Source organism: Apteryx mantelli, chromosome Z (assembly GCF_036417845.1).
Source record: "Apteryx mantelli isolate bAptMan1 chromosome Z, bAptMan1.hap1, whole genome shotgun sequence".
NCBI lineage: Eukaryota > Metazoa > Chordata > Aves > Apterygiformes > Apterygidae > Apteryx > Apteryx mantelli.
The window spans coordinates 11,940,052-11,967,772 of record NC_090020.1 but is presented as its reverse complement, the minus strand read 5'-3'; the positions used below and the strand labels follow the sequence as shown (position 1 = coordinate 11,967,772).

General features: G+C 45.9%; 1 protein-coding gene across 1 annotated transcript in view; it reads left to right on the top strand.

Moving 5' to 3' along the window:
* Positions 1–27,721, top strand: part of NRG1 (neuregulin 1) — a 184,583-nt gene that overhangs the window by 86,852 nt on the left and 70,010 nt on the right. The window lies entirely within an intron of this gene.

Genomic DNA, 27,721 nt, shown 5'->3' with positions numbered 1-27,721 from the left:
CAGGTTAATTGTGATGCAGAGCCAAAATGATATAAATGAGCGTTTTCATCATTTGCAGTCCTGCTAATGGAAATGCAATAGATTTGCTGCAGAAATCCAACTCGGAATCAATAGCAATGCAATGAGGCAGCTGGTTCGGGGAGAGCACATGTGATGCCAATCTACTGCAGACAGTACCTGGGCAGAGATTGCCCTGGCACTGTGTCAAGAAAGGGCAGACAGCCCCAGAGGATACCACGGCAGGTGATGAAAGATTTCTTAGCAGAAAAAGCTTGTTTCTCCTAAGATGGGGTGGTGTTAGGAGGAAAGGCTTTGTGACGCTTGGGACAGAGTACTGTTTTCTTTGAGGAATTCAGGTTTGTTTGGACCCAAAGATGTCTCTCTTATTACAAGTTGCTGTGCAAAGTGAAGAAGGGACTCTTCTTGCTTGGGGTCATGTCCAGGCCACATGAAAGCCAGGAGGGACTGAGGCGCAGTGCCCAGGTTTGGAGACAAGTAGACTGGTATGGAGTATCTCCTGCCAAGGGCTCCTGCCCTCCTGTTCCCCAGGCAGACTATGCAGGCTCTGTCTTCATGTGGATGGCTTTTAGTAGGCACACTGGCTACCTGAGGGAGCCCAGTGTCCTGGAGTGTGAGCACGGTGAATCACATCTTGCTCTTTCACATTCAAATGCCGTATTGAGCTCCTAGGCTCACACAGGAGGTAGACACGAGACTCAGTAAGAGACGGTCTGAGCATGACCCTTGTTTGGCAATTAGAGAGCTCTTGGAAGCAGCAAGGGAGAAATCCCTGTACTTTATTTTGGGGCACTGTAAGGCTAATGTGTCTGATTATTTATGGTCTGTCCCATCCAGTCTCCTGCCCCTCGCCACCCCTAGAGACCTAGTCACTAAGACAACAGGAAAGGTTTTAGCTGGGGGAAGATGGGCAGGAACAGATCCAGTGGGATGTGGTTGGCTGCCTCTGCTGTCATTTCAGACAGCCTCAAGGCTGCCCTAAGCTAAACCAGAGGCAAGGTCAGTCTCCATCCGGCTTTGGACAAGAGTGGAGGGATTACAGCATCCGTCTATTAGATTTGCTTCTGCATCATATTATTATGAAAGTCTCATTGTAATATATGTATTCTCACAGAGTAAATTCAGCTTTCTCACATATGCTTTGACTATGCCCCTCCCCCACTTTTTCCTCTTTTTTTTTTTCTATACTTTATCCTGGAACAGCACGTTCTCATAATTCAGACAGCTTTTTAGTTTGGCAATGAATATTGCTTCAGTTTTTGAGATGAAAGGAAATCAATAGTGGGTTGGTAGTCACATGGCGCTGGGGGGAGTATATGAAGCTATGATCTTAAGCGTGATTTGTGACATAGTTCAGTTTTGCTATGGAATTCCTGAAAGAGATTTGAATTTTACGTTTTTTTCCAGTCAATTAATACATGTGATTAGACAGATCAAAGGAGAAAAGAGAATACCAAGCTCGTTCAAAAGCCTTTCTTTTATGCAAAAAAAAAGACTCCAAGCTCATTAAAGATAACTTGACTCTTCTAAGATGCTAACTGAAGTCAGTATAAAGCTGCTGAGACTAGATTTCAGGAAGAGAAACCTACCCTTTTCACTATAGTAAATTAATCTGGATAGTTAATTCAGTTTTTCAACTTGAACAAAATGGCCTGAATTTTCACTAGCATAAAGATTCTCTGGTTCATGGATCTGTAAGACCTAGAAGAGCCTCAGGATGCTCTAGTCCACGAACCACAGGACACAGACTATCTTCCTGACTAAAGTTTCCACCATATATGCACCAGTTATGGTGTGAAGACTGAAAGCAAACCAGTGTCTGCCTTTTCCCTTGTTCTAACTTCTCTTTTAAACAGGAGTGCCCACTCTGACTTTGACTTCGAAAATATGTTTTTGCTTTCTGGCCGTTTGTTCATTTAGACCTAGACTGAAAAGCTGTTCTGTGCCTTGTATTTTCCCCTCACAAAGGTACGCACACACTGTAATCAAGTCAGCTCTGGGTAAGTCTTTTTGACAGGGCGGACAGGCTGAGCTCCATAATTCTCTCCATGGAGGGAATTGTTTTCAGTCTTTGAGTTATTTCAGCCCCCTTCACACTTTCTTAGTTTTCAGGTAAATAGAGCTATAATTTTGGTGTGATGCTTACACTTGCGCTAGCCCAAAATTCCAACAAAGGACACCAAAATCTGTTCAGTGTCTCAGTCACTGTGCAGAAATACCCAACATGCATGAACTAGGACTGGTGTCCATTTAATATTTTAAGCAGTAAATAAGTAATGATGTCTGGTCAGGACAGAATGCCCATGCCTCGTGCATGCAGAGGCCCCCACTGCCATGCTCCTTGAGCTGTCCCCAAGGTCACACGTTTCTTCTTGCTGAGGTGGAATAACAATCATAAGGGCAAGTCAAGGTAAAAAAAGACCAATATCACCATTCCTCAACAATGCTGTGTGCATTTTAGGAGATATTCCAGCTTTTCCATTCCCCATCTAGTTCTGTGCAGCCAGACCCAGCTCTGAAGGGTGCCCTCAGTGTCACGGGAAGCTGGCTCAATGTTTTTAACTGTGTGTACTCCTCCATTCCCTTGACTTCTGCTAGTGCTTCCAGGGATTTCTCCCTCTGTGCCCTGCTGACACTTTTCCTACCCTTGGCCCAAAGATCATCACATCAGTTTACCCCTCATTCAGCAGATCGTCTCAGCTCCTCCAGATATCAGGTTCTTCCTTACAAAACTGACAGCAGCCCCAGAGCATGGATTTGTGGGAGAGAAGGATTTTGATGACTGTGCACCACTTTTGTCAACCCAGCTTAAAGACACTTTGCTCACATGATGGATTCTCTTGTGCTTTAGTCTCATGGTGGGTCTACAGCATGAACCTATCAACCTGATAGGGTTGCATGATGTCCAGGCAGCCTGTGTTATCAGGACACAAGAATTCAGGTGCATGATGATACCAAGAGGGTCACAATAACTGGTATTTTCAAGATAGCTGGGACTAGCATTCCTGGGATTGTGCTCAGCAGGATGGTTAGCAATGAAGGTAATACTGACCTAGTAATGGAAAAGAAGTGCTCTCCAAGAGCTAGATATTAGGATTAGGGCGAGAACTGTAAGGGAATGGAAGAATGATCATTTCTGTATACAGTCTGAGCTAATCAGGGAACAAACTAGTGTCCTCGTTGGACTATGGTGGTAGGGTTTTAGGAATTAAAGATCAAGGACAAGAAGGATGACAAGAGGATTCTGTTTGACTTGGCAGAGGGTCCTGAAGAGGCTTTTGAACTCGTATGCAATAGAGGAACATAGTTATGTGGCCAAAAAAGTGCTGGGAAACTGTGAAGAAGTGGATATATCTGCAAAGCACAGAAGAGCAGGGGAGGTCTGACCTTTTCTTGGTCAGAAGAAAGGAAGAAGGATCTGTGCTCCAATGCCTTAGATACTTGCAATCTCCCTAGGACCTTTCAGGAGGTCCTGCAGCAATTTTGCTCCCTTGCTAAAGTGCTGGAATATGGATGCAATAATCCATTCTTTGTTCATGCTGCACTTCTAAGGAAACCTTCACAGAGCAGGGCCTCTCACAGAATCACAGAATAGTTGAGGCTGGAAGGGACCTCTGGAGATCACCTAGTGCAACCCCCCCCTGCTCAGAGCAGGATCACCTAGAACGGATTGTCCAGGACCCTGTCCAGTCAGGACTTCAATATCTCAAGGGTGAAGACTCCACAACCTCTCTGGGCAACCAGAGTTCAATCACAGTAAAAAAAGCTTTTTCTTATGGTTAGATGAAATTCTTGTATTTCAATTTGTGCTCATTGCCTTTGTCTGTTCACTGGATACCGCTCAGAAGAGTCTGGCTCCATCTTCTTTACTCTGTCATCAGGCATTTATACACATTGGTTAGATCCCCTGAGCCTTCTCCACGCTAAACAGTCCCAGCTCTCTCAGTGTCTCCTTGAATGAGAGATGCTCCAATCCATTAATCGTCTTGATGGACATTCACTGGACTTGCCCCAGTAGCCCCATGTCTCTCCTGTCCTGGGGAGCCCGAGACCGAACACAATACTCCAGTGTGGCCTCACAAGTGCTGAGTAGAGGGGAAGGATTGACTCCCTAGACCTGCTGCCAACACTTCACCTGATGCAGGCTTGGATGCTGTTGGCCTTTTTTGCCGCAAGGGCACGTTGCTGGCTCATGACCAGCTTTTGTCCATCAGGACTCCTAGATCCTTCTCTGTAAAGCTGCTTTCCAGCAGGTCAGCCCCCAGCCTGTACTTCTGCATGGGGTTATGCCTCCCCAGGTGCAGGACTTTGCAGGTCCCTTTATTAAACTTCATAAGGTTCCCCTCTGCCCATCTCTCAAGCCTGCCCAGGTCCCTCTGAATGGCATCACATCCATCTGGTCTACCAGCCACTCCGCATGGTTTTGTATTATCCTCAAACTTGCTGAGCATGCACTCTGTCCCATCATCCAGGTCATTAATGAAGATGTTTTAAAGTATCAACCCACTATTGAGCCCTGGTGTAGCCCAGTAGTGCTTGGTCCCCCGCTGTACTTCGTGCCACTGATCACAGCCCTCTGAGCCCAGCATCTTCTGGCCATGCCGACTACGGGCTCCTCACCATCGATGGGATCCAAGGAAGTGCCCTTCATGCCCTGCTCTCCCCAGTCTCCCCAAGGGCTGGAGTCACTCTGCTTCGCCTGCACAGCAAATCCTGCAAAGTTGCACTTTGTCACTGAATTCCCTTCTGTCACTTTGTTCAAAAAGCCCTCGGTGCACTGCAGCTATTGCCTCATGAAGGTTTATCATCTCACCCTATTTTCTGGGGACTTCAATTCAGTAACAGCATTAGCAGATTTTGCAGGTTATCAATAACAATTTTTGCCATTCATAACTCTTTCAGCTATATAATTTTTGTGATGTACGGCTGTGTGAATGTGTATTCTGTTTGTGTGCAAAGAAAGGCTGTGTTTCAGGATCAAAAAGCCAATCAATGCATTAGCACGCAGCGTCTGTTTTTCAAAGTCAGTTAATGGAAAGATACCACAAAATTCTCCTTTTGCTCTACAAAATGGTCTATGGCAGCCAAGCCAACACATACGTAAAGGTTCATGAACATGGCTAGCAATCTCTCTGGCTGTTGCTTGCTAGCTCCAAGCATTTGAATTCACCATGCTGGGAGATTAATGGAGATCTCTCAGATCAGTAGCTTTTCAGGCAACCCTGTAATTTTCCTAATTGCTGCTAATCGACTGTTTAGTGTTTGCAGTTTCTCCATCTCCAAATTTGGAGGAGGGATTAAAAAACATGTTCTGTAAGTGTATACAGATAACTGGTTACAAGCTCAGGAAGCAGAATTATTAGCTGTGAATCAGAGGAAGTATCAATTCCCTTAAGCCACTTAGCTGGGCAGAAGCTAGGCAAGGGGAGGGGAGCTTGATGTTGTGTGGGGATGAAGACAAAGAAAACAGAATATTCTGTTCACCTTTTGAACAGGACTGAGATCTGACAAGTATTATATGCCAGCACTCAAAGAAGAATTTGGTATCCAGATCGAGTTGCCCTTAACAGAGAGCTAGCCGGTTCCCCAAGTTGCAGAGTAATATCTGTTTATTCTCTTATTGTAGATTAGAAAAGAGCTGTAATGTCTCTCATTTCTCAGGACTGTTACTGACACTTTCAGCATGCTAATACATGTTGATTTGACAAAGTGGCATACCTGGGGCTAGTGCCTGATGTGAATTTACATTTCATTTATATTGTAATTTTCACATGTTACTCTGTTTTATAAATGGGTGGTGATGGCATAATGAAAAAATATCCCTGATAATTAATTCAAAATGCTGACTTAACAGAAACACTGACTGAGTTTTTAAAAAACAGAGCTTGTAAATGTTGTTCAAGTCATGGAAATCTTGCCATTGCAGAGGAAGGCTTAAAAATCTTAGTCAACAGAGAAGGTCAAGACAAATTACTTGACCATGAATTTTGGGTAGCCATATCACAAGAGAAGATTTTGGGTGTGCAGATCTGGCAAGGGAAGATTCCATCATGTGACAGGGAGCTGCAATTAGATAACTTAAGCTGGAAATTAACCACAGTTTTTTAAGAATAAGCCCATTTAACTGCAGGATTTTTTTTTCTTTGAGGGTTAACTGATCTCAGTCAATCACAGGGTAAGACTGTGTGTCTCAGTCATTACTGCCAGCCGTTGCACCATGGTATCTTGCTACCCCAGGGTAACTGGTTTATATCTCAGTTCCATCAAGAGAGATGCTTCAACAAATTCAGATCCCACCCTGTGACTGTCGATGAATGCAGATTTATTCAAGTTTATGATGAATGTTTGAAGCAACTCTTTACCTGCATGCTGACTCTCATTTGCATTTGGACAGTTCAGCTACAATGATCTTCGGTTTATCTCGTGGTGGTTTAGGTTCAAAACTGCTCTTTCCCCTTCCAGTAGCAGTTGAACCTCTCTGTGACTGTATGCAAAAATAGAAGAAACTTTGGAATGAGCATTCGAAATCTAACGTTAGTTCCACTAATTAAAAGAGTATTATGTTCCATTCTTGTGGGTAGCCCACATAGTGAATATTCATAAAGAAGATTATCTAGCAGGAGGACAGCAAACCTACAAATGTGTACATGACTACCAGGGGTTCTGGGGAGGTTGTCAGTCCACTTGCTAGCAAAGCCTTTAAAGTTGGCAATTTGTGACTTCCCGTGCATGATTTCCACTTCAGAGGTGTTTGTGCTCCCTTTTCTCGCACTGCAACTGATCTGCCCTGTTCATTGCTTGTGAAGCCTTGAGGCACGTGCTGCTTGCCATTCTCAGCAGGCTTGGACCCAGGGATCTGCTCCCGAATGCAGCTCATGTTTTGAATTATGCATGAGTGCATCACGGAGGGGGCTGCACTTCATGGCTTTCATTTGGGGGAGATGATGTAAGGACGCCAAAGTAATATAGTGACACTTTTCATTTTTTATGTCCTAGCTCAGTTAAGAGCAACCCTTGAATTGTGTCATTTTTCTCCCTGGTGACTGTTTAATCACCTGAGAGAGTACCAGCCAGAGTTTTGTGGTAAGATTGATTATACTTCCAACAAAGTGCTTCCTTCAGCTGAGCGCTGGGAAGTAGCCTAGTTTAGAAGCTAATGGGCTTCAGTCTAGGGGGGAAATGGTGGCTGTGATTGAAATGTCACTGCAGCGCAAGCCCTTTGGGCTGCATGCTAAACGCTACTGAGATCCTGGAGAGCTTGCGCCTGTGGGGAGTGGGAGTGGGGGGGACATTCATGAGCTGGACCAGACGAATGCGTGGTATGGTGGATATTTCACAAGTGTCAAGGGAGCGGGCATGGGAATGCTCAGCCTTGTTAGTGCTTGCAGTGCAGAAGAGAAAGATACTGCTGCAGACACAACGATGATTTTGTTTGTACCGTTAGCCTGGACTGGTGCGGTGAGGTTTGCAATATCCTTACTGGTGTCAGCAAAGTGCGTTGCAGAACAGACTAGGACCCCAGTTGGCATGGCATCAGATGAAACCGTAAAGCAGTGCTCTTCCACCACCACTCTCAGCACACATTTTGACACCAGCCTGCACTCATATCCCTTACAAGTCTGTGAGAGGATTAAGGAATTATACTCATCAGCCCCATTTTACGGGGAATGAGTCAATAACAACATTGTAGATGACAGTTTGCAAATGTTTTGCCTTGCTTGGGTAAATTCACAGCCTCTGAGCACCAACAGTTCCTGTTACAGAGGCCTACAGATTTACCCAATATCACAGACAAAGTCCAGTAGAGATAAGAGTGAAATCTCACAGTCTGAGAAGCAGTTATCCTCTCTTTAAAAGATGATACATACTAATGAAAATCCAGGAGGAAAGGGGATGAAAATCACAAATAAAGAATATTAAATATGATTGCATAAGGCTATAATGAAGTAAAAGTCATTGTAAAAACCTTCAATTCCAGACTTTTCTCAGCTGGTGAAAAAAATTATTGTTTAAAAAACATAAGAGGAAAATAAGTCTATGTAACAGTGTTAACATACATTCATTTCTAGCATTTATTGCTAACAATGGATGAAATAACTGTAAACAAAATTAGATCCTGACATTTCAAGTTAGGCTGTTTGCCATTGCTTCATTGAATGTTAGAGATTGTTTGCTATTAGCTTCCCTTAGAAAAAAAAAGAAACAGCAAAGTTGCAGTTCGTTGACATTTTATAAAAACACATTATAGACAACTCAGCCAAAGTTTGGGGATCACATTTCCCAAAGTTGAGAGCTTTGAATGTCAAATGCATGTTGTTTCCTTTGGCCAAACCCCAACCAGCTGCAGGATTTGTTTGTTTGGTTGGGTTGGTTTCTGTTTTCTGGTTTTGTTTTCTAATAGAAATTGGTTGGTTTTTTCCAAATCTTTACTACTTTTGCACATAAATACACAAAATCAGCTGGTCTTTTTAAAGGTCATCTACCTCCAAGGCTGCTTTTTCACAGCCACATGCATAGCATGGGTTCAGATCTCAGGCCCTTGCCCCATTCATGGAGCCCCATTAAATTTAATGTCCTGGACTTGCGCAACACAAGGTTGCAGGAAAGACCTTTACAGCAGCATCTCCTACGTCTCTGCCTTCTGCATGGCCAGAGCCAGAAGACACTGTGACGCTTCACTGCTGTGACGAAGGCACAGTGCTGCCGAGCGACGAGGAGAGGGGGAAGTCCCCACAGCGCTACTCGACCAGGGTGTAGGCATCTGGCATGGCATGCAGGACAGCTCTGGTGCAAGGGGCAAAAAGGCACACAGGAGAGGAAGGGACATAAAAGCTCTCTGGGCATTAGCGCATGTGGAGGGGGCACTAATAGGTCTGAGTGTAATCTCTTCAGCAGAAAAAAACCCTCCTTGCTTGTCAGCCCTCCCCAGAAAGATTTTTTAGCTTTGTCCTTGACTATTGTCATTACTTTAATAAATTGAGGATAATTGTTTGGCTTGAACAGCTCTGCCTTCTGCTGTGTAGGTGGGGAAATGAAGCCAGGAACAATCCTTTCTTCTCCTGCCAGTTTGCTTTTCTCTGCAGCAGGGATACTGTACATATCAGTTCTGTTTAGCTGCTGCTGTTGGCAAAAAGTAACCCAAGCACTGCCTCAGCTAGAAATGCAAGATTGATTACATTAGATGTGCTTTATTCCCAGTGTCCTCCATGAAATCAGCTCTTGAGTAGGTTAATACCATTGCTTCAGAGTGGAAAATGTCAATGTTAATACAGAGTTTGTTACGGGTAGGTGGCTTAGCGCAGAGCACAAAAGCATGGGATTGGGTCACTCCCAGACTTGTACCTGAGGAAGGAGGACAGAAAAAGGTTTGCTTGTGATGAAATTTCCTATACTGAACTCTGCATGTGACCAATTGTTGGGTCACCCCAGGAAACTGTATCTTTTTTAGATTTGAATTCAGCTTTGATATGATGGCATTTACAGAAGACTCAGACATGTTTTCAGCCATGACCCAAATTGCTCTGCTGATCCAGGGTGAGGGCAGGACACCATAACAACACTTTAAACCCCACTTGAAAACTAAACAAGCATCCTGGAAAGCTTCTAGTCTGAAACTGCAGGGAAACAACTGGAAGCAGAGCAGAGCACATGATGCCTTCTGAAGGGACACAGACCCTCCACATGGCCCTTGTGCACTATGAGATGGAGGAATCCTACTTTTTCTTTGGGACCATTCACTTTTGTCTCCAAAAAGTCTCCAAAGAGAGCAGCCCTCAGTGGGACATCCACGTCCTCTGCTCTACTGTCCCAGCATCAGTGATGGTGGAGACGTTAAGGGATTTTGGCACGGCTCTAGAGCTGACAGATTGACTTCTACTTTGCACTTGTACTGTGATGGTCTTCTCCAGCAGTCAACTGGGCAGGGAGGATACCCGCATTAGTAGCTACATGAACCCAGTGTACAGCTCAGATGCGACTGTGGCTCTGATGAGATCTAGAGGGATGGATGAACAAACAAATGAATGGACAAGTGGCTTTCCCATCTCCAAAAGCCCAGCCTTGGAGCTGAGTTTCTGAGTGTTCCCATATGATGAGCGTAGCCTCCCAGCTGTGAACGCCCTGGTTGGCAACTAGCTACTCACAGCTACAGCAGATACTGGCACAGAGCTGGAACAAAGCGTGTGCTTTGAAGGGGGGGGTCCTAAGAAGGAAAGAGTGCTGCTGATCTGTGGCCTGTCCCTTGGGAGTGCCACACAGCCTTGCACCATGCTCCTGTGCCTCCACCCCCGTATGCTGCACAGCATCTCTTTTGTAGCCGCCTTTTGTTGTCAACCTGTTTTCCAGGGTGGGAATTGTGAGGGGAGTGCCATATATCCGGGATAGCCTGCGGAAGCTTGAGAAGCAAATGACACACTGCCCCTTGGTGAAGACTGTTGTTTCAGTGTCCTCTCAGAAGGCTGTTGTTCGGGACCTCAGAGGCAGGCCAGGCTGTGAGGAGGTCCTGATCCTTGTTTGGAGTCTGGCCAGAGCAATGAAGTTAGCTTCTCTGAGTCAGGATGTGCTAGTTCTGTACAGTTTTTACATGTTTTCCTGGCCTCTGCACCTTTATCAGGTCACAAACTATGTCCCTCCTGCACCCCAACCAGTCCTTGGAAAACGTGAAAGGTGTAACCTATTTTAAGGCCGGGAAACAGTAGCTTTGAGGCTTCCCGTCAGCATCTTTTGTTAGAGGGGGTGGTTGCATAGTCTGTGAATGGCTGCAGTCTGCAAGACATGAGGCAAAATATTGCACACCTCTTAGAAACAAAACAATAAAGGATCTTTTGGCTTGCAAACTACTAGCAGCCGAGCTGATGCTCTGCCATGCAACACATCTGTTTTGTGTTTGTAGCAGGCAGAAATGAAACACGCTGTAGGCCATTTTTAACATTTCAGATAAATTGGTGGGGTATCGCAGTGGGTTGATTTCTCAAAAGGATCAAAATCAGGAAGGAGGAAAAATACTTATTTGTTAGCGGCTACTTCTACAGTAGAGTGCGTGAGTGCATTAATGCCTGTTTAATGAAGATGTACTTTTAGGCCAGAATGCTAAGCTTTTAACAAACAATCTGGAACATCCAAGCACCTGTTTTCATTTACTTTGCTAGGATCATCTCTGGAACTAGTGTGGACTTTTACAGGTATTAAATCCTAATATCTGGAAAATAATTGAGAAACATGGATTCAGGATGTTGTGGGTGGTGGCCTTATAAGGTATGGTGCCATCCTTTGACCCTTCCTCAGAGATTTGACAACCCAAAACCAAAAACATCTGTAGTAAACAAGGTTTATTGTCCTGTAGCTGTCACTGATATTCGTGACTGTCTATCTCTAAACTACCCTAATCCACTTTGTATTTCCAAGGCTTTTTTTTTAAGAGGTCCCTTGCACCCTGAAATGTTTCAGACGTATATTGTTTCATAATCGCAATGCCTTATAGCACGTCCTGGTTATCTGACACTTCTAGAGAATGACAGTAAGCTAAAGGCTCTTTATCTATTGCCATGGGACATGGCTAAGACCTCCTTTCATTTACAGATTTAAAGTCTTTATTGTGGGAAAGGGGGAAGCTGTCATTGCTTTTTACAAGGCTAAAATTACTGTATCATTATGGAGATTAAATAGAATAATCTTGACTGCTCTTAATGTATTAGCCTTGCCTGATTCCAACTAAGAGCTGGGAGAACAATATTTCCAGGGGACCATCTATTATTCATCCCTCTTTCTTCCTCTAAATGAAAGACCATAGACACTGAGCGTAACTAGTTTTGCTTTTGCTTCAAAAGAAATGCCATGTTGTTTCATCTTTTGTGGTGCAATTCAATCAGGTCCGTTGGAGAACAAGGCAACAATCTGTTCTTGCCATGGTGGGGGAGGCCATCATTTATTCTAACCAAAAATGAGTATAAGACACACATGTCAAGAGTATAAGACATTAGCAGAGAACAAGCCATAAGGTTTAATAAATCTCCAGAGATAGATAGCGAGCTCTTGAGAAAATGAGGATTCTCGTATAGCCTCCCACTTCCCTTCCCAGTGTGTTGCCAATTTTAGGGAAAATTAAACAATTTGGCAGGGGCAGAAGCCATACCGTTTCTCTCAAAACGACAGTTACAGCAGGCCTTTCCTAGTACTGTTTTACTCAGTTCCTCTCGCCGAGGTCTGTTCAGCTCCGTAATTGCTTCTCATAAAATGCATTTGTCTGCATAACTCCTGCTTTGTCATTCCTGCAGTGCGGGGTTTCTCCGGGGCTAACAAATGGAGCTCTTGCAAGCTCAGGAGCATGGGGCTGCAGGGGGTGGTGCTCAGATCCAGGCAGGCCTTGGGTGGCCACAAAAGGATGGATTTTGCATTGTGCAGTAGGGCTGTTTTGAGGGACGCCCTGCACTGTGCTGTGTAGGCAACAGGGTGTTTTCTCAGGGCTGGAATGGCAGAAAATCTTCACATTTGCCTCTTTGGAGTAGTAGATCTGTCCAACTGATTGCAACATGTTTCCCAGGCTTTCTCTGTGCTCATCAACTCATACTGCTCTGCCTGGCCCACCAGGACAGGGGTAATGCTTTGATCCCGTCACTGCCTGTTGAATGACCTAGAAAAGAGGTAGCAGACTGCACTGTAACTCATTAGAGAGAGGGATCAGTAGGGAACAAGGGGTTAAATTGCACCTATATCCTGGAGCACCTGGAAAATCTGCTTGCCACTCTTGCACTTGGTGACAGGGAAATGCTGAAGGAGACTGCTGTAGACGAAATTCAGCCATAAGTGACCAGGATCTCAAGCCTTGGGCATTGCACCCTCCAGGGTGATGCAGGTCTTTCCTCTGCTCTGAGCAGAACTTTGGCCCTAATCATTTTTTAAGACTGTAAAAAGACAAACTGCAGCAGGATCAGAACTGGGGATGATGCACATATTTGTGGTTCCTTTTGGCTTCTGCTGTACGTCAGCGTAACATTTCAGACCTTGTTAATTATTTGCTGGTGAGTGTTTATTATTATTAGCGTTATGAGCTATGTCTTGAGGCTTCAACCACCTGTGCAAGCAAACTGAGATAAGAGGCAAAGCCCTTCCTTTAAGGGGTTGTTGTCTGCAGAGTCGAGGGAGACAAAGGGTTGAAGGTGAAAGCAATGTGACCGAGCTCATGCTGCGAGTCAGAAGCAGGACAAGGGACTGAACTGAAGACTGCAGAGTCAGGCCTTCGCTGTTATTGTACGCTACCTTTTCGCAGCTCCTGCTGCCTGAGCTGTGGTGATTTACCAAAGCTACTGCTTACACAGCCAAAGTTGACCACCTCCCATACACTCCCAGAGTGCAGCCCCTCCTTTGGCCTAGGACACTTGGGGGATGACCTAGTACTAGGATGACCTAGTACTGGGACAAAAATACCTTGGTCAGATGCTGCTCAGTACTGTGCTCTGAAACACACTCTGTGGGTTCAAATCCCTTCCAAAAATGATGATAGCTTTGTACTGTCCAGGTATTGTAAAGGCCAGCAGCAGAGCATTAAGCAAAAGGTAAACCAGGCATTTGCATGTCTTGTTGTGGTGCTGGAAACAGAGAAATTCAGCACAAGCTCTTAGTTGAATGTGTAAGGATTGGTAGCCAGGACGTAGCAGTTCTCAAATGACTCAGCTTTGATTTGGACCTAAGGACCATGCAGGGATTAGGAGGTGCAGAGCAGAAAACTGCAGGTCTGAGCATCAGGAGAGGCAGCGTGTGCTGAGTCAGATGCCTGTCTAACAAAACGCCACTTTCTGAACATGCTGGAAGTCACTTGCACAGCCTGGCTGAGAGCTTAGTTTGCAATTATCCCTTATGGGCACTCAAAGAAAGAGAGGAAAGCCGTCCCAGGGCTGGATCAGCTCGGCAGCGCCTGCTGCATCAGGCACTAATTGTGCGCGATACCCCCATAAAGACAAAGGCACAGCTGCTAACCCTTTCTGTGTGGCAACTCTTAATTAAGGCTGTGTAACGTGAGAACTGCTCCACACCAGGATCACTGCCTTCCTCCTTCCCCCTGCCAGACATGCCCCAGCTCACAGCCTGCCCCTGCAGGGCGGCGGGCACATCGGGACAGATTTTGCATAAGTGAAGAGGAGCAAAATCATCTCCAGCCCTCCTGCACATGCAGACCTCTGTCTGAGGCTGATACCAAGAGCGGTGGTAAATTGCATGCTCACCTCCTGCTGATGGATGCTCCTGCTCCAGCATACTGCAAGGACGCGGTGGTGGCAGACCAAACTGTAGAAATGACCGTATGCAGGTGCACATGGTCTCTCTCTCTCTTTCTGCCTAAAAGCTGCATGAGAGGGAGGGAAGGAAGGAGGCTTCTTTAAACGAAGGGGTTTTTTTGTATTCCAGGGGGGTTTAGGTCCTTTCAGCAAAGCCCATTAGGTGTCAACCAGAGTACTTAGGTGTTTAAATCCCTCAGAAAGTCTGTCTGTGCACTGGAGAGAGGTTGTGCTGTCCCTGAAAAACACTTTCTGCCGACGCCGCCCTGCATTAAGCCTCTCCCTGTTCAGGCAGAATAGGAGCTGGCCAAGGAACAAAGTCCAGCAGTGCCTTCCCCTGCCTCCCCGTCTGCAAAAAGGATGCGGTAGGGGCCCCGGTACTCGCTGCAGTAGCACATTTTCCCCGCAGCATCTGTTCAGCCAGGTTGGCGATGCCTCCCGCTTTTGTGAATTCGACCGGTGTAGGGGCTGTAAGCCATCAGTTGGATTGGGGCCCCGATTTAGTCAGCTGTCGTCAAAAACTGCTAATGAATATTGACTAAAGGTCTGCAAGCGTTAATTAAGATAGCTGTTCTTTGGAGATATCTGCTTTGCCACAAAAACTGCCTCAGAAAAATAGGCAGTCAGACCGACTGTCTTAAAAGTCATTTGTAGCCAAGTCAGATATCCTTCCAATGCAGTGCTTAAGAAATAAGGAGTTGGAGAGTGTCTTGTCAAAATACATCCAGATACAGCCACTGACTCTTCTGCGTGGACCAATGCTAGTGCAGTCATCATCAGTGTGTCAGTACTCAGAGCTTCCCTCAAAAGTCTCAGCCCCTTGAGCCCTGATACTACTCAAAAATCTGTACTTCCTTTCTTTTTTATTTTCTTTCTTTTTCATTAATTTCTGCTTGTGATAACTGCAAAAATAAGCTTGAAAATGTGGGTAGTTAAAGTTCAAAAATCCAGGGCCAAAACCTAATGTATCATTTTAAAGCAATTTTTGATTTTCATGCCAGTTTCATAATTTTTGAACACTTAGGATTGGCGAGACACACTGTATAACCTTTATTGAGAATACAAGCTTCAAATCTTGGCATGTTCATAAATCTAGATTTTAATATATATTTTTTTAGTTATGATAAGACATATTTTAATTCATTTCAATTTATGGCAAGCTCTTCAGGACAGACTTCTGTTTTTCTTTTTTCTTTAAATATCTTTCCTTGTCTCCAATTTGGCTGAATAAAAATGTAAACAGACCCATACATAATACTGATGGAAGCTCTGGGTGATGTTACAAATGTCTAAAAACCTCTAGAATGTTTCAGAAACACGTAGGGTAATTTTTGAAACTCTCTGGAATTCCTCCACTAATAGTTTTTTTTTCCCCATAGGAAACAACAATTCTATCCCCAGCAATAAACATCCGGCACCCTCCAAATAACACTGTGTTGCTTTATTGTGAATTTTGCTTTCCTACCATCCCCATGCAAAAACACATGTGCTTTTGTGCGCATATACATGCACACACACACAACATGACCTGAACACAGAATATTTTGCCAAAAGTAGCATAGGGATGTTTTTGTCTCCTCACTAATTCCTCTACTCTCTCAAGAGCTGTATGTCCCACGTTGCACAGAAGGTCATATTTGCTGAATATAGCATCCCTCCCTCTGCTGAGTCTGTAAAGTAGATCAGAGCCAACCAAATGTTTTTATCAGCTGCCCCAAGCAGAATGGTAATTTTTTGCTAAAAAATTAAGCCACACTCTCATTATAAGCATACTCTTAAAACTGAAGTCCTTTTGATCTATTGCTTAGCATTAGCGCTCTTAGCATAAGAGTTAAAGGTTAAAGAGGGCTATTGACTCAAGGCTCATTTAATTAGTATCCTTCTACTAGAAGGAGCGCGAAGCAGGTTGTCTGTCTGAATACCCTGCTTTGAAAAGGAATGGCCTGCTGAAATGTTAACCTCTCCCATGTTCAGAGGTGCGTTTGAATTTGAATCACAAAAGGGTAAATCCAAAACAAATGTATCTCACAACAGTAAGGAATTTCCACATCCCAGCAACATCAGAGCCTGGCACTTAATGACCTGTTACGATGGTAGGCATTACGCTGTTATACTGCTCAAGCCAGAGTAACAATCTAAAGTTTCAGTGTGCATAATTTCTCTTGCTCTGTTTAAGCATTTCTGGCCTTCAAGTTGTTCACTCCCTCATCACAGCTCATGTCTCGGGTGCTAGATGCTGTCCTCTGCACTCTCCCCAGGTTGTCCACATCCTCCTCCCTTAAAGAACAGTCTGGTGCCTCGCAGGTGAGGCTGACGGGCGCAGCCTAGCATGGGAAGTGCCTTTTCCATGGCTTTGTTGATTCTGGTTGTTTGTGATCCATGACGACGCTGATGTCCTTTCCGAGAGCTGTTCCCCCGGCCTGTGTATATGTAGTTGACTCATCCTGCTCACATGTCCCCACTGAACAGCATCTCTGTATTTTCCCAGTCCATTGCTCCAGTTTTTCAAAATCCCTTTTCGTGAAGATACTGTCTACTAGTCATTTCCACTCTCACAGACCATAACAAACTTCTCAACCTTTACAGTTTTGCCAGTGTGTGACACAGGCCATAGCAATGTGTGACAAATGACGGAAATGTGGAACACTTGTGCCCTGTTGCGTAGCGTGCTGTAATAGACAGATTATAATCGTTTTTAAGCATAAAAACTGTTTATGGGATGCTTTTTCAGAAAGCATGAGTCACATAAACCAGTTTGTGTCGCTCACCTGTTTATGTGTGATTTTGCAAATGGATTCTTTGGCCAAGTTATGTGATGGCTGATGCAGAGGGTCTCAGCTGGGAGTCTCCCTTGGTACCTGGAGGAGTGAAGCATTGAGCTTGTAGGGCTGAAAGAGAAGACATTACCCCACCAACTTAGCTCCTAAGTGCGTCCTCCTCTGTAACTCTGGGATATGCTCCTTCACCCCCCTCTAAAAGACCATGGACCATGTGTAACCACTTGCAATCATGCTACCATCTTCTGAGATCCTCTCTCGCACATACTCAGGGCTTGAGCTTTGTGATTCTTCCATTTCCCACTCAGTCCCTGCTGGTGGCACATCAGAAGACACCATGCTTGGCCCCAGCTGTCAGAAAATGAGTGAAAGGGGATTAGTGGTCAAATCTGAAGACAGACCGGCTTGCTTATGCTACACCGGAGGCATGTGGGAGAGCCAGGGATAAAGCTCAAGTCCCCTTCCGGCACAGCACAAAACCTTAATTGTAACAACCGTTTCCTTCATGCATGTGACTTCTTTAGTGGTGGTTACGGAGCTACACGGTAAAAAGCAGAATAATGCGAGGAACCAGAGGGTGCATCCTGTGAGGGAATAAAGTCAGCAAGGGGTCTGTGAACAGCAGGGACCAGAGAGCACCATCATTCCTGGCCTAGGAGCAGCACGGTTATAAATACGGTGGTGGAGCCTGGGGGTCCCATCAACAGGAGTCTTTCGCCCTCCCCAGCCACACTAACACTTACAAATCTAGTGAAGGTGTCAAGAGGATAATAGTACCAGTTTTACAGCAGCTTTAACCCAGCTCACATTTAAATGTGCAATCTCACACTCATTTTAAAAACTTGCCACATTTAGGATTTGCAATTGAAATGAGGGTGCCTTGGTAAACGTTGTTCTTCATGGGATGCTGCTGCAGAAAAAGTGATCATTTTTGGTGGGTTTTTTTTAGAAAGCTGTTACCACAGTGCCCTCATTTCCTAAATGTATTGAATATGAGAATAAACTAGTAGAGAGGACTAACTCTGAGTCACCAGAAAGGGAAATGCAAAAGTCTTTAGAAAAGATTCAAAGTCTGTTTGGTTTCTTGGAAATCCCTTGTCAAAGTTGCCCTTGTAATTCTCACTTGCACCAAATTCAAGAATTAAACATAATAACATGATCAGGCCATGCTGGGAAAGAAATAGATAGCCAAAACTGACTTGGTAAGATTTGACTTCTCCCCAGCTCCCAAGTTTATTATGGGACTTGCTATTTTTCTTGGTTAGATATGCAGGGATTCTCCAGGAGGACTCTGACCTTGGCTTCTTCAGGAGCACACTGGCCTTAGAAATACATAGCAGAAAGGCTAAACCAAAAAGAAAAAGCAAAGAGAGAGAAAAAGCATATTTTAGTCTTTCAGAAACCAAATATATTTTCACAAAGACATCTCAAGTGTGGAGAGCTGCAGCTGCTCCTCTATAATCTCTGCAGAAAAAAGTAGAAGGGCCCTAATAAAAAATCAGATTCTGAAAAAACTGCTTCCTCCTGCATTTACCACTAGATCTGCACAGCAACAGCCGCTATAGACTCCTTTGCATTCATTAGTTATTAGAGTTATTTTAATTAAGTGCTTAAAGATGTAGGAAACCATAAAGTGCCATGACCATGCTGCTCAAGATTTTTTGTAAGTATTGGCAATTAATGATGAACACTATATCAGACAGCTTTTTCAGTCCCTTGGCAAAGTTATCTGCAAACATATTGTGTAATAACTGTTCTCAGGACAATGTTCTGTCACAGAAATTCTGTGATTCAGGCAAATGCTTGAAAATTTTTCAGAGCCTGATAATTTTCAGGACATAACTACTAACTACTTATTTCACAGTGAGGAGACAAAGAATAAGAGAGAGAGTCTCATTAATGTTCAGTGTTGCAAACTCATTAAGATAACTCATTATTTCAATGGAAAAGCTTTTCTAATTCATCTGCACTTAATGATTTTGCTCTTGTATTTGTAGTATATGTTTGCTATACGGTCATAAAAAAGTGTAAGTAATAGAGTCCTGGAAGATTAGCTGGTGAGTTTGAACGCTTTGTAAGCACAAGTGTCTCTAGGAATGAGCTGGTCCAACTTGAGATCTAGGTATTACATTAAAAAAAGAAAAGAGAAAGAGCTATGTCATTGAAGGAAAGATATGCTATATTTGAAAGAACAAGGGTGCTAAGAAATCTGAGAAGGATAAACCCAGCGAGGGAAAAGCGAATGACATAGGAAGATGGCTCCACCAGGAAAGGGCACACGTTAACTGATGAAAGTCGCATAACTCGCGACCGGACCCAGGCATTTGACAGCAGCAGGCTTATTTAGGAAGGGCTCTGCTATAAGGCAATGTGAGCATGAATATTGCGTGGAGCTGATCCTTTGCACACCGTGCAGCTCCAAGGGTGGTTTTCACGGGAACTAACCAGCCTCTGGGCAGGCTGGCTCGTTTCTTCCCAGCAAGCCGAGCCCCACGGGCTGCGGCCAGGGACGTGGCCACCTGGAGAGGTTTGGTGCTTTCTACTCAGCACAAAACCTTGCTGCTCCTGTAGTAGGCGGCCTCTTTTCGAAGGGCAGGAGATCTTCCCTCCTCTATACCTAGCACGGGAGGTTGCTCGGGGGCTGACTCTCTCAGTGGTGTTTTTACGGTGCTGGGCACAGAGAGGTCAAGTGGGGTGGAGGCCTTTGGGGATCCCTTTCTGCCCAGTTGCTTTGTTCACACACTGTGTCCCCTTGGGCGTGTGGCTGACCACACACAGTTTTCCTAGTGTGGTCTCACCAGGAGGGTCTGTATCACAACTCGGTAATATTGTCAGTAACAACGGTAATTGCAGATCCCAGTGGTTAGAAATTCCCACATTCAGAGCCAAGTCTTCATGTGAGGTTGCCTCTGAGTCAGCTTGCCAGAGTGGTTTTAGCAAGGCCTGAGCTCTTTTGGGATATGGTGACTACTGTTGCAAAGAAAGGGCCAGTTTATTTTAAGTGCACTTCTGGACATGCAAGTGGAGTCACACTAACTTGCCAGGAACACCTGGCATGCTTGCATTAGTTAATGTGGGCAATGGCACCCACAGCAAGGGAGGTTGGGCCAGAGGCTAGCAAAACAAAGCATAGGTGGAAAGTCTACTCTGTTCTTCTTGCCACCAGATGGGTTGTTACTGTTTCAGTTTTCCTCTTCCCACTTCAGCCATATACTTCCATACAGCAAGGACATTTCCTTCCCCTACACATGCTGACATTACTCTAGCAGCCTAAGGAGGCTGACTAGTGAAGGTGGGACTCAGGGTAGATGGTGGAGTACTGGGGCTGCTGGAGCCATTTTCTATTTGTTGGAAAGAAGTCTAGTTTTGGAGGCACTTACGGCCTCCTAAGAAAACTTTTGCTGTATTCTTTTCAACACAAGCCAGATACATTGGACCTTGCTAGGCACCTTCTGGTCATGGAGGACATATCTGACCACCTACCATTGGAGTTCAGCTGAAGGCAAGAGGTGAGGCAGCTCCACTCACAACGAAGAAATTTTCTAATTACTTTGGAAATGCTGCCTTTCTTCCCCTCGTCCCACTGTGTACCCTTCACCAGTACAGGCTGCTACTGTGAGTCATCTGCCTGGGGCTTAATGAAGTTAGGCTGCAGTGTCAAAAGCAATTAAAGTGCTTTTGCAGAGCAGCTCTGCACAGTTACCTTTAGCTCTTCCTTTGCGAAGTCCTGTGCTGCGTCTGCAAAGACTCCTGTGCAATTGTTGGGGAACAGCCCTGCTGGTTTTACACACAAGAAAAACAAACCAGGATTGCTCTTGTCCTCCATTCAGCAGGCTGGCCTCCTCTGGGTTCAAAATCACAGCCTCTGGAGATATGTGGTGGCACCTCTGTCAGCAGATAGGAAACCTGGAAGGGGATTGATAGAGGTGAAGTTCCCTGGGTGTGGGTTTGAGATGGGTTTTCTGCGTTCCTGCAGCTCCCATGGAGGAGTACGCCCTCCCATGAGGGTCTGTCTTCATACCAGTGCTCCCTGAGGGGACCGGCAGTCCCTGTGGATGAAAGGTATAAGGAGACACCCACATGCTGTGAGGTTGCTCAGGATTCTGCATCAGCATGGCCCAGATTAGGTGCTTCAGCTCTGCACCCAAAGAAAAACCAGACCTTCCCAGTCCTTTCCAGCTCCCTTTCACCACAACTGAGCACCAACAGCCCAACAGCAAACATAGTCCCTCGCAGGACAAGAAATGGGGGTTCCTTCCCATTTCAGGAGAAAGGGGGCCTGACATCAGGTCACCATGGCTTTTTCACCATGGCTAAGCATGCCAACCCCCCTTATTCCAAAAGCCACAATCCCAAACTCTCTTCCTGCTGAAAGCTTTCTCCAAATGGAGACAAAAAATGCTCCAATTGCAACAAGTCAGCACTTCCTAACAAAAGGAGTTTTCACTGAAAAGAATACCCCACCTCAGCCCTCACTCCTGTTAATCCCCACCCTCCGGGATTTTCCAGCTGAGCAGATGACATTGGCAGCTGGCTGGATGTGCACAGTTGTGCCTCACTCTCCCTCAGGCCTGTCACTGGTTGGCATTTTGCTCTCCCCAGTGTTGAAGCTAATCCTCTCTCCCCATCTAGGGCCTGAAGCTAAAATCGAGGCTCAGGTGGAGCAAGCTCTGCACAGAGTCAGAGAAATGAGGAAGGGATGGACCAAGCTAGGTGGCACATGCTTAGGAAGTATGGGGACTGACTTCCCAAGCCAGGGTGGAAGATACCTAGAGCAGAGCACTAGGAGCAAAGGGGCTGCAAACATTTGGAGGGAGAAATAAGGGTAGCTGCAGATACAGGAAAAAGGCATATGAAGCTATAGCTGGGTTTGGGAGGGAGGAGTAACAAGCACAATAGTTCCTGACAGCTCCTGTTTTGAAAAAGGGAAGTGTGGCAGAAAGAAGGGAGCAGCTTGCTTTGAAGCTGTGACAGCAGCAGAGATCTGGCACCCTCTCCTCCTGCCGATGCCTCCCAAGCACATCTGCTGACTCCACACCAGAATGGGTGTCATCCCAGTTTCCTTTTTCTTTGTGGTTTGAATTTTATTTCTTTATTTTTTAAACCTCACTCCTGGTCATCTCGTTCAAGCAAAGTGATAGGCATATACATTTTTCATCTTCTTCTATGCTTCATCTCAAGGCCTGTGGTTTTCCATGGACAATGCTGTGTTATGTTTTCTGGCAATGGATGGAAATAGGAGCCACAAACAAGGTTGTGTGTGTGTGTGTGTGTGGTCTCAGGAGGTGATGTGAATACTTAGGAAATGTCCTGGCCAGAGACCACGCAGAAAAGGAGGTCGTTTAGAAACAAGCAGCCTGCTCTGCCCCCAGAACGGTGCCTGGCAGAAACTGCTCCTGGACTGTTCTGCACCACGTTTCTTTCCATTACAAGGCTAGGACCATGGTATGAGTGACGTAACAGAGGCCTCAGCAATATTTAGGAGGAATCAGGTCCTGTTTCACCGTTATAGTGCAGAGCTGAGTTGGTCATTTCCTCCCCCCTGTTTTTCACAAGGTGCTTCAGCGCTCATAGTGAGTGTTGCCATTGACAAGAAGAGCTCTCAGCTCTGCGCTGGGCACATCTGCCTTGAAACTGGTGCGGGCACCAGCCTGCGCGGCAGGTTGCCCCTAACCATATCTCTCCATCCCTCCCTTTCCCTTCCACAGATACTTGCCCCCCGTGCGTGGGTGTAGGCACCAGGGGTTCTTTGGGGACAGGACCATAGATGGTGCCGGAGTGGGAGTTTCTGTAGCCCTAAAGAAAACTAGCAGCAAGAGGGCTAAACAGTAGAAATTCTGCTAGAAAGGAAGGGCAATGTCATCATACCCGGTTTCTTTTAGCTTAGGGGTGCAAAGTAGGGCCTGAGTGCATGTTGTGAGGCTTTAAGCTGCTCAGCTGGTAGCTGTGTCCGATCCCTGCTGCACCGCAGATCTTTCGTGAAGAGCCTCAAAGCCTTTGCTGCAAATTGCCTGTTTCAGGAAGGGGTTAGTATTCTTCACTACAAGTGGTGCAGGCTTCTTAAATAAAAATCATGAAGGAAAGGCAAGCAGCAAAGTTAAGGCTAAATATGTAAACAAACAAACTCTAATGTCACCCAAACAAACCCAGCTTTCCCTGCGCTTCCCTCCCTTGGGCAGGGTTTGTGGCACCGTGCTTTGAAAGTAGTGATTTATAGTTCAGTGTGAAAGGAGAAATGTTCCATGAATATTTAAAAGACCCAGGAAGTCAAAAACAGCTTAGTCATGAGTGAAATAGCCTTGTAACACCCCATTAGCTATCTGATGTCCTCTCCCTCTACAACCCTGCTGCTTCTACAGTGCTGTTTTGAGGGTTATCTTTGCATTTGGAGCTTTGAGTTTTTGAATGTGAACTGATCCACAGCAGAAATACCTATGCCAGGCAGGATGAACGTCGCGTGTAAATTTCCAATGACAGCTGTCTGAAGCGGGCGGGGGGACCGGCAGGTGGTGTCTCCAGGATGTGCATGGCTGCTATTGTTAGACCTGCAAAATAAGAGCAGAGAAACTCCCTGTTTCTGCGGTGCCTACACAATAGCAAGCTAATAGGCAAACAGCATGATGACACGGTGGCCGATTTGCTTTCAGTCAGTAGCATCTCCTGGCTGTGCTGTTTGTGGCATCTCTCGGTTAGCTGGTCAGTCTCTGCTCGCTCACCACGCAGCTGACCTACAGAAGCTGGTGTCTCAGGTGGCCATGCAAAGCGGGAACCTCACTTGTAAGCTTTGAACTTGCCCAGTGGCATAACCTCCCTCTGTCCACAGGCTACAGAGAGTCTAATTTAACGCCCTTGTTTTCCCCTCTCCCTTTAGCCACTAACTAATGATCATTTACTAGGATTTCAAGCAGTTCAGGGCAGTGCTCTATGGGCCCTATATGTGACAGACCTGCTCTGTGGCTGGAGCTCTTGCATGCTTCTTGCAAGCCAGGAATAACAGAGGATTATCAGTTGTTTTCTAGGTGACACATAATGGGAATTAGCCTTGGAAATCTGCCACCCTGTTCGCAAATTTGCAGAGCGTCAGTACAGAGGCAAAAACAGGTTGTAAATTGGACTGAGAAGAGAGTATTTTTGTGATCGAATATTCATTGAAATTCAGAGATAAATGACTGGGGAGACTCCCAGCTGCTGCATATTGTCACTTCTCCATCAGTATAGCAAAAACAGCTTCTGCCAGCTGGGGTCTGCCTCTTCCTAAGTCACAGGGAGGGTGCAGTCATGTATATTTTGAGGACAAGGCTGGAGCAGGTAAGGAAGTTACTGCCCCTGGCTGATTTTTACTGTCAGTCTTCTGGAGTCGAGCTAAATTTTTGGAAGTGTCACGTGCTCTAAATTTAGAGTAACTCTGTATAGACCAGTGGCAAAATACCTTTGTTCCAATGGAGTGAGCTTAGGAGTAGTCCTGCTGACTCCATCCTGATACAATTCTTTGCTAAGCAAGGGGAAATAAGGGAATTCTGCTAGATATTAGCTTTTGAGACCTTGGAATGAAAAATAGTTCTGACCTAGAAGCTGTGTATACAGCTCCTAAAATAAGAAAACTATGGGTAGTTGAACGTTTCTGGGCAGTAGCCATATCCTAAATAGTATTTTATGCAGTTGTTTGGAATACTTGAATTGCCTCGATTTTGTTTGGAAGCACAACACTATCCGTTTTCGTATTGGTTTGTTAAGCTTTTCATTGCTTTCTGGCGCCTTGGATCGTTTGAGTTATGTCTTCAGATATGACATGCCATAAAACAAAGCAGAACGAAACTTTGCTGTGGCTGTGCCTGTATGTCAGCACTCAGAGCAGTGGGCGCTGCTGAGGCCTTTAGCAGAGGCCCCTCGCCTGGCCAAGTGCATGCTGCTTCTGCCATCCCTGGCTGCAGCAATAGATGTGAGTGCTGTGTCAGTCTTGTTAACCCCTCTTGTACCATTTCCTCATTTCGACTCTGGATACCATGAGGCACATCAACCCTTCAGGTCATTATGGCAACAAAATAGTGCCAATGATTCAGGTTTTTGTATCACTAAGTACAGCATGGCACATAATACAGAAAGACATTGTATTCAGGTTATGTTTCCAGTGCTGTTCATCTCAATATACAGCCCAGTGATGCAAACAAGCTCCTTTCCTGGCTGTTAAGGGAAGAAAAAAAGAAATAAAGAAAACTAAATAAATAAAAATCAGGTATCCCTTCTAGCAGCACCCCCGGAACAAGTGGTGTTGCTGTTATGTAATCATAGAATCGTCAGTGGATTTCCTTGTTGTGAAAAATCACAATGGACAGGGGAAAAAATCCTTGAATGATTCATTGCCTGTCTGTGGAGATGGAATCTCATTACAAACTTCATTAAATGCCTCCCAGTTTTCATAAGCAGGAGAAAGCTTGGGGGAGGGACGGTGAAGACATGAAGGGAAGGAGAAGGACGGACAAGAGACGAGAGGGTTGCACACTGCGCTGACAGATACCCTATCATTGCTTTCCTGGGGGCTAAAAATAGGCTCCTGCTAGCGTATACATAATGGATATTCCGTCTGTCTCCGAACTAGGTGTGTGCAGGTTTTACAAATGCCTGCTCTCTCCCCAGGAGGACAGAAGCAGCCTGCAAACCTGCTCCCCTGCCCTACATACTTTTGTTTAGACTCGTTTAGACTTTTGCTTAAATCAAGTGCAAAGCGACTCCCCCCCTGCCCGCCGTGCTCAGTCTGAGTAGAGGACCCTGGCTCCCGCATCCACCGAGTCCCTTTCTACCTTTGGGGGAGTGGAAACGGATTCGGAAGCCGGGAAGAATGAGACCCTTGTTCGGGGCCAGCAGATGAGGAGCTGCGAGGGCTGCGCGGCCCCCGGAGGCTTCCAGGGGCAGGTCTCCAGCTGGTGCTGCTCTGAGGAGCTCTTGTAGCCGCTGGAGCTGCGGGGATTTGCAGTTGGTGAAGCTGAGACTCGCAGGCCTGCGAGCATCTGGTGCTGACTCACCGCTGGGTGCAGCAGCCGGCAGAGCGGGTGCGGGCGCAGCAGGAGGAGGCACTGACATCTCGTGCTTTCGGCAGCAAACATGACACTTAGCACGGGAGCACCCACCCCTGAAGGAGGGCTCACCCTGCCAGCTGCCTGGGGCAGAAGCTGTGGGGCTGTGGATTTGCTGATTTTCTTCTTCCGTTCTTTGTTCTCAAAGAGATTTCTCCATCCACGTCCCTTCCCCAAGAAAATCAACCTAAGAGGCAACTTCCATCGCAGATGATGGCTTCTGTCACATTACAGGGAGCAGCGCACAGCTCTGTACAAACTGCTGCCTGGTTGCACTCCCAAACCGCTGCCTACATGAGCCCCGCTCGCTGTCAGATGTCTCGGCTTCCACGTGTGCTCAGCGAGAAGCCGGATTTATTGCGGTGATAAGTGGTCTCTGAAGTGCAGTCCTGCTGCTCAGTAATTGAAGCCAAGAGCCAGGCTGTTCCCAGCCCTCGTGTGACTCTCGCCACAGCCAATGCCGTGTGCTCCCTGCAGTATCTCCAGCTGTGCTTCTCTCCCATGTCCTTGCCCATGGTAGTGCCTGCCTGAGAGAGAGCTCTGCTCCCTTCTCCTGCCCATCCCGTGTCTTAGCTCCAGGTAGGAGAGGAAAAGCAGGGTAAAGGAAGGAAAAACGCTGATCTTGATTCTCTTCTTGTCAGCTGACATCAGTCATGACCGTCTTCCTCTGAGAGGAAACATAGTAAGTGTGCTTGGTACGGGCAGCTGCTTTTGACAGAGCTGCCAGGCAAGGTGTCCTCTCCTAAATGGACCTTTCACTTGAGGCTTTCAGAACAGCTGTCCAGAAAAAATCTTGTTTTTTCCATCTGCTGAATGGGTATGAGGCAGCCGAGACTGGAGGGAAGGTCCACAGGCTGCGAGCGGGTTTGTTTTTATTTGCTTGTTTTTCTTTTTGTTTAAGGACTTTCTCTGACACCTCCTTTATGAGCACCACCTTGCTGCTCAGGCCCCAGCAGGCAGACACACGGAGCCTTCTGCAGGGGCCCCAGGGGGACAGAGAGCTGCTTCTGCAGGGAAGCATTTAGGGAAAGCATCAGGAAATGAGAGGAGGTCAGACTGTGAGAAGAGAACTGGAGAATATGGCTTGAGTTACTTCACAGCTGAAACGTGCTGACTAAGGGCAATTAGGTATTTTCCTAAGCATTATGCTTGTCTGCATTTGCAGCCCAACACAAGCTGCATAAAACATGGAGGGACACTGTGCGGGAATCAGGCAGAAAAGTGAGGAACCCCAGCAGAGAAGATGAGGGGACTCATTATATCCCCACTACCCCCTTCAACCAGGGAGAAATGCCAGTGATGTACAATTGCATTGCTAAGCATGGACAGGATCCAGCCCTGGGCACTTCCGCTAGCTCTTAAGGATAGTTATGTTGGACTCACTGTCCTACTGAGAAAGCCATTCACGTGGAGGAGGCTCCTTGTTCCCCACAATGTCTCAGGGTGGGTTTCTAAGCTATGAGATGGGTGATCTCAGCACACAAAACTCGCCTGGGTGCAGCACCTGAAAACACCATGGTGGTAGTTCCTCCCATTCCAGTATAGGGAAAGATGCCAAAAAGTAAAAATAGGGCATGGTTTCCCAGGG